We start from the raw sequence: 6,682 nt of genomic DNA, 5'->3' as shown, positions 1-6,682 counted from the left end.
ATATGTCAGTGCTACTCTCTCACTACGTCCCAGCCTCCCCTTCTCCTGTGTTCCCTAGTCCATTCTCTACATCTGCAAAAGTAGAATTTTAAGGCTATGTTTTAGTTCATTACTAAGCTTTAGGGAGAGCTGGTGGGAAAAATAAAAAATAATATTAATGACAGTAAGATTATAATATAAAAATTGTTATATTTTGTTTTTATAATGGTATTAAGGACAATAATTCTTCCATTTAAAAATACTTATAGACCCCTCAGGGTCTGCTCTTTGACAGCCACTGTACTAGGTGATGATAATCAAACCCAGGCTTGATCTCTGCTGTCATATTGTTGATGGCTTTGTGAGAGAAGAATTAGTGAGTTTAAAATGGTTCTTGTGACACTCGTTACCAAGAAGAGGTTCATGTCAACATTAGTGCCTATGCTGTGGGTACCGGACATAGACAGATGGTCCCAGCAAAGTTTCCCTGAGAAAGTGACGCTGGAGCTGAGATCTGAAGGATGAGAAGGAATTAACTAAACAAAGGGGAAAGCAAAGAGCCTTCAAGGCATAGGGAACAGCATGGAGCACTGAAAGTAGGTCAGGAAGCCGAGATAATAAAGGCAATTACGATGGCATCTGAGGCTGAATAACTCCTTTCAAACGATTGTTAGAGTGTTAAGAGTTTTGGAGTGAAAAGTCTCTTTATGAAGTTATGCAATTTGCTGCACATTCTGTAGCTGACAGTTGTAACCCAACTACATAAAGGAATGATGGATTAGATGTGATGATTTTTAAAATGGCTCTCTCTGCCAATCAATTAAGTGTTTGTGCTGATGTCTACAGGATCTATATGATTCTTTGAGTCAAATGATGAATGCTTTTGGTACAGAAGTATATGGATGGTTTTGCCCATGTAATGATATGTGATGTCCATCGAAAGCCATAGAATGTTAGCTATAGAAGAGATTATAGGGAGCCCACATATCAATCTTAACTTCCTCAAATAGAGAAACAGAGGCAGAGAGAAAAGAGCATTTTCCATGGTTTCATAGCGACTTTGTTACAGAGGTGATATGAAAATATACATTTATTCATTTCTATTCTATCACTTTTATTCATGGTAGGCAAGCTGTAATTGCAATATTACCTATTTTGAATTACTCACAGAAGCAATATTTTTCCACTTCTGCACAGCCTCGAAAAGAACACCACAGGTGTGAAAACAGTTTAACACATTTCAGTTCTGTTAATGATATTGATGACCAGCTGTCATAATATTAACGACGTGGCATATTATCATGGCAGAGATCCAAATGGACAAATGAGATTTTGGATATAGATTGCTGAAATATAGATTAAATACTTCATACAGATGGAAATCCCTTGAAACTAGACTTAAAAGCAGCATGAACTGGTTTCTTGCTGCCAGTAACTGTGATGAAAAGGTACAGAAAATGCATCCTCTCTATGAAAACAGAGCTTTGAATCAACTTTGCTGCCTTTTAAAGATCACATTCTTGTTTTGCACTCACACAAACACACAAAAATTTTTTCGCCATGCTTCTTTCAAATTGGTGGCATGATACAGCTTTTAGGAAGCTCAACTTGAACTGAAAACTACTCAGCCATGTATCACATATGCAACTTGGTTTTTTTTATTTTCTTAAATATTTATTTCCTTTAAAAAATAAACAGATTAGCTAAAGGAAAACAGAAGGTATTTCTTTGTAATTATGCTTCAGTTCTATACTCATTCTTTTTTTTTCATTTTTTATTGAAATATACTTGATCTATAATATGTTACAAGTGTACAATATAGTGGTTCACAATTTTTAAAGGTTACACTCCACTTATAAAATATTGGCTATATTCTCCATGTTGTATATAATATATCCTTGTAGCTTATTTGATACTTAATAGTTTTTACCTCTTAATCCTCTATCATTATATTACCACTTCTGCCTTCCCTCTCCCCTCTGGTAACCACTAGTTTGTGCTCTATGTCCATGAGTCTGCTTCTTTTTTATGGCAGCCACAAGTTTGTTGTATTTTTAGATTCCACATATAAGTGATATCATACAGTATGTGTCTTTCTCTTTCTGATTTACTTCACTTAGTACAGTAACCTCTAGGTCCATCCATGTTGCTGCAAATGGCATTACTTCATTCTTTTTTGTGGCTATGTAGTATTCAATAGGTAGGTAGGTAGATAGGTAGATAGATCGATAGATAGATAGATAGATAGATGATAGATAGATAGATAGATAGATAGATAGATAGATAGATAGATAGAGATAGATGTATATACCACATCTTCTTTATCCATTCATCTGTTGATGGACACTTAAGTTGCTTCTGTATCTTGGCAATTATAAATAATGCTGTTATGAATATTGGGGTGTGTGTATCTTTTCGAATTAGTGTTTTTGGTTTTGGGGGATATATACCCAGGAGTGGAATTTCTGGGACATATGGTAGTTCTATTTTAAGTTTTTTGAGAAACCTGCATACTGTTTTACAAAGTGGCGGTACCAATTTACCTCCCCACCAACAGTGTATAAGGGTTCTCTTTTCTCCACATCCTCGCCAACATTTGTTATTTGTGTTCTTTTTGATGGTAGCTATTCTGACAGATATCTCACTGCGGTTCTGATCTGCATTTCCCTGATGATCACTGATGTTGAGCATATGTTCATGTGTCAATTGGCCATCTGCATTTCCTCTTTGTAAAAATGTCTATTTGGTTTCCCTGCCAATTTTTTAATTGGGTTGTATACTTTTTTTTTTAAGAACTTTTATTGAGATACAGTTAACAGACAATAAACAACATATATTTAGAGTGTACAATTTGGTATCCCAATCTTCCAATTCATTCCCCCCCAAGCCTCCCCACTTTCCCCACTTGGTATCCATATGTTTGTTCTCTACATCTGTGTCTCTATTTCTGCCTTGCATTTCTTCTTTCATACTTGTTAGCATTTGCCTTATGTACTGAGGTGCTCCTATATTGATTGCATATATATTTATAATTGTTATCTCCTCTTCTTGGATTGATCCCTTGATCGTTATGTAATGTCCTTTCTTGTCTCTTGTAACATTTTTTATTTTAAAGTCTATTTTCTCTGATATGAGTATTGCTACTCCAGCTTTCTTTTGATTTCCATTTGCATGGAATATCTTTTTCCATCCCCTCACTTTCAGTCTGCATGTGTCCCTCAGTCTGAAGTGGGTCTCTTATAGACAGCATATATATGGGTCTTATTTCTGTATCCATTCCACCAGTCTGTGTCTTTTGGTTGGTGCACTGAGTCCATTTACATTCAAGGTAATTATTGATATGTATGTTCCTATTACCATTTTCTTAATTGTTTTGTTTTTGTTTCTGTAGGTCCTTTTCTTCTCTTATGTTTCCCACTTGGAGAAGTTCCTTTAGCATTTGTTGTAGGGCTGGTTTGGTGGTGCTGAATTCTCTTAGCTGTTGCTTATCTGTAAATCTTTTGATTTCTCCATTAAATCTGAATGAGATCCTTGCTGGGTAGAGTCTTCTTGGTTGTAGGTTCTTCCCTTTCATCACTTGAAATATATCATGCCACTCCCCTCTGGCTTGCAGAGTTTCTGCTGAGAAATCAGCTGTTAGCCTTATGGGGGTTCCCTTGTATGTTATTTGTTGTTTTTCCCCTGTTGATTTTAATAACTTTTCTCTGTCTTTAATTTTTGTCAGTTTGACTACTTTATGTGTTGGTGTGTTTCTCCTTGGGTTTATCCTGCCTGTGACTCTCTGCACTTCCTGGACTTGGGTAGCTGTTTCCTTTTCCATGTTAGGGAAGTTTTCAACTATAATCTCTTCCAATATTTTCTCAGGTCCTTTCTCTCTCTCTTCTCCTTCTGGGACCCCTATAACGCGAATGTTGGTGCATTTAACATTGTCCCAGAGGTCTTTTAGGCCGTCTTCAGTTCTTTTCATTCTTTTTTCTTTATTCTTTTCCACATCAGTGATTATCACCATTCTGTCTTCCAGGTCACTTATTTGCCCTTCTGCCTCAGTTAATCTGCTATTGGTTCCTTCTAGTGTATTTTTCATTCCAGTTATTGTGTTGCCTATCTCTGTTTGTTTGCTCTTTAATTCTTCTAGGTCTTTGGTAAACTTTTTGATGTTTGCATCCAGTCTTTTTTCAAAGTCCTGGATCATCTTCACCATCATTATTCTGAAATCTTTTTCTGGAAGGGTGCCTATCTCCTCTTCATTTAGTTGTTTTCTGGGGTTTTATCCTGTCCCTTCATCTGGTACAAAGTCCTCTGCTTTTTCATTTTCTCTGTCTTTCTGTGGCTGTGGTTTTCAGTTCCACAAGATGAAATACTGCTGATACTGCTTGATACTGCTGTCTGCCCTCTTGTGGAGGAAGCTATCTAGGAGGCTCGTGGGTGCTTCCTGATGGGAGGGACTGATGGTGGGTAGGGCTGGGTGGGTGGAGCTCAGTAAAACTTTAATCTGTTTGTCTTCTAATGGGTGGGGCTGTGTTCCCACCCTGTTGGTTTTTTGGCCTGAGGCTACCTAGCACTGGAGTCTACAGGCTCTTTTGTGGGGCTAATGGCAGACTCTGGGAGGGTTCATGCCAATGAACACTTCCCAGAACCCCTGCCGCCAGTGCCCCTATCTCCTCGGTGAGCCACAGCTACCCCCCACCTCTGCAGGCAACCCTCCAATGCCAGCAGGTAGGTCTGGTTCAGTCTCCTATGGGGTCACTTCTCCTTCCCCTTGGATCCTGGTGAGCACACTTTTTTGTGTGCCCTCCAAGAGTGGAGTCTCTGTTTCCCCCAGTCCTACGGAGGTCCTGCAATCAAATCCTGCTGGCTTTCAAAGTCTGATTCTCTGGGGATTCCTCCTCCCATTGCTGGACTCCCAGGTTGGGAAGCCTGATGTGGGGCTCAAGACCCTCACTTTAGTGGATGGACTTCTGCAGTATAACTGTTCTCCAGTTTGTGAGTCACCCACCCAGCATTTATGGGATTTGATTTTAATGCAATTGCGCCCCTCCTACCATCTCATTGCAGCTTCTCCCTTGTCTCTGGATGTGGAGTCTCTTTTTTGGTGAGTTTTAGTGTCCCTCTGTCAATGATTGTTCAGCAGTCAGCTGTAACTCTGGTGCTCCTGCAAGAGGGAGTGATTGCACATCCTCCTACTCCGCCATCTTGATCCTATCTCCTGGGTTGTATACTTTTTGATGTTGAGGTGTATGAGCTGTTTATATATGTTAGATATTAAGCCCTTATCAGTCATGTCATTTATAAATATTTTCTCCCATTCAGTAGGTTGTCTTTTCATTTTGTCGATGGTTTCCTTTGTTGTGCAAAAGCTTTTGTTTAACTAGGTTCTATTTGTTTCTTTTTTTGCTTTTATTTCCTTTATTTTAGGAGATGGATCCAAAAACATAATGTTATAATTTATGTCAAGAGTGCCTGGATAGCTCAGCTGGTAGAGCATCAGACTTTTAATCTGAGGGTCCAGGGTTCATGTCCCTGTCCAGGTGCCAAAAATAAATAAATAAACAGAATATAATTTATGTCAAAGAGTGTTTTGCCTATGTTTTCCTCTAGGAGTTTTATGGTATCCAGCCTTACATTTAGGTCTTTAGTCCATTTTGAGTTTATTTTTTATATGGTGTTAGAGAATGTTCTAATTTCATTTTTTACACATAGCTGTCCAGTTTTCCCAGCATCACTTGTTGAAGAGACTGTCTTTTCTCTATTGTATATTGCTGCCTCCTTTGTCATAGACTAATTGGCATAAGTGCATGGGCTTATTTCTGGACTTTCTTTTCTGTTCCATTTGTTAGTGCTGTGCTTAGTAAAATGGGAGTTTAAGTGTTTCATTATTTACTTTTGTAAAGGTTACAGATTACTTTATCTCACTCCTGGCTTTGTTTTGTTTTGTTGAGGGGAGGGTAATGTCTCAAACAGTGAAATTAAAAATGATGGGAGAAGCCACTGAAGATTTAACAGGCATAACAATCATTTATGTGAATGAAGCATTAGGGTGTTTTCCTGCAGTTCTCTTCATTGAAAATTCACTGTTTTGCTGGGCTTATCTTAATGCATTGTTCCTCTGAGCTGGGTTTGGGAGTCCCCTCTGTGTGACCTTCTCTCTTCTTTCCAGTCTCAGAGGACTCTGTGATTGATCGCAGTCCTGCAGTGGGGCTTTAAATTGATCCACTGAACTACAAGGCCAGTAACGAATTTTAAGCTGAGTTCTGTGTGTTTCATGCTGAGTATACATAAAGAATCTTCTTCCTTTCCCACTCTGTATTCCTCCTAATACTATTTATAGATGTTTGTCTTTTCTACTATACGATAAGAATATATCATTGTCTTCCTGGAGAACAGAAACAGTGCCTCATATATTTTCATTCCCACAGTACCAATATATCAAGTTTACTTCAAAGAAATGTATGATCTAAACACCAAAAGCTGGCCTAAAAACAGACTTCTAGAACAGATCATTTTTAAGTTGAGGGCCTCAGCATACATGCATACATGTACACACACACATGCATGGCATGACACAATATGGTCAATCTGCATTCTGTATAAATACAAGTGTGTGTATTTGATTTTTATAAATAAAAATGTATTTCTGAAATGTGTATACTCATATGGTTCATGTTGGCAAAGATATGAAGTAAGACATTTAGTTGGTGCTTTG

The 6,682-nt window shown here is 38.1% G+C and overlaps 1 non-coding gene across 1 annotated transcript; it reads left to right on the top strand.

Moving 5' to 3' along the window:
• The first annotated feature begins 5,437 nt into the window (after positions 1–5,437).
• TRNAK-UUU (transfer RNA lysine (anticodon UUU)) lies at positions 5,438–5,510 on the top strand. Its single transcript has one exon. It is a non-coding gene; the product is annotated as a tRNA-Lys (tRNA).
• The last annotated feature ends 1,172 nt before the right edge of the window (positions 5,511–6,682 follow it).

Source organism: Hippopotamus amphibius, chromosome 11 (genome assembly GCF_030028045.1).
Source record: "Hippopotamus amphibius kiboko isolate mHipAmp2 chromosome 11, mHipAmp2.hap2, whole genome shotgun sequence".
Taxonomy (NCBI): Eukaryota; Metazoa; Chordata; class Mammalia; order Artiodactyla; family Hippopotamidae; genus Hippopotamus; species Hippopotamus amphibius.
Note: the sequence above shows the minus strand (reverse complement) of the source record. Positions and strands in the feature narration are given on the sequence as shown.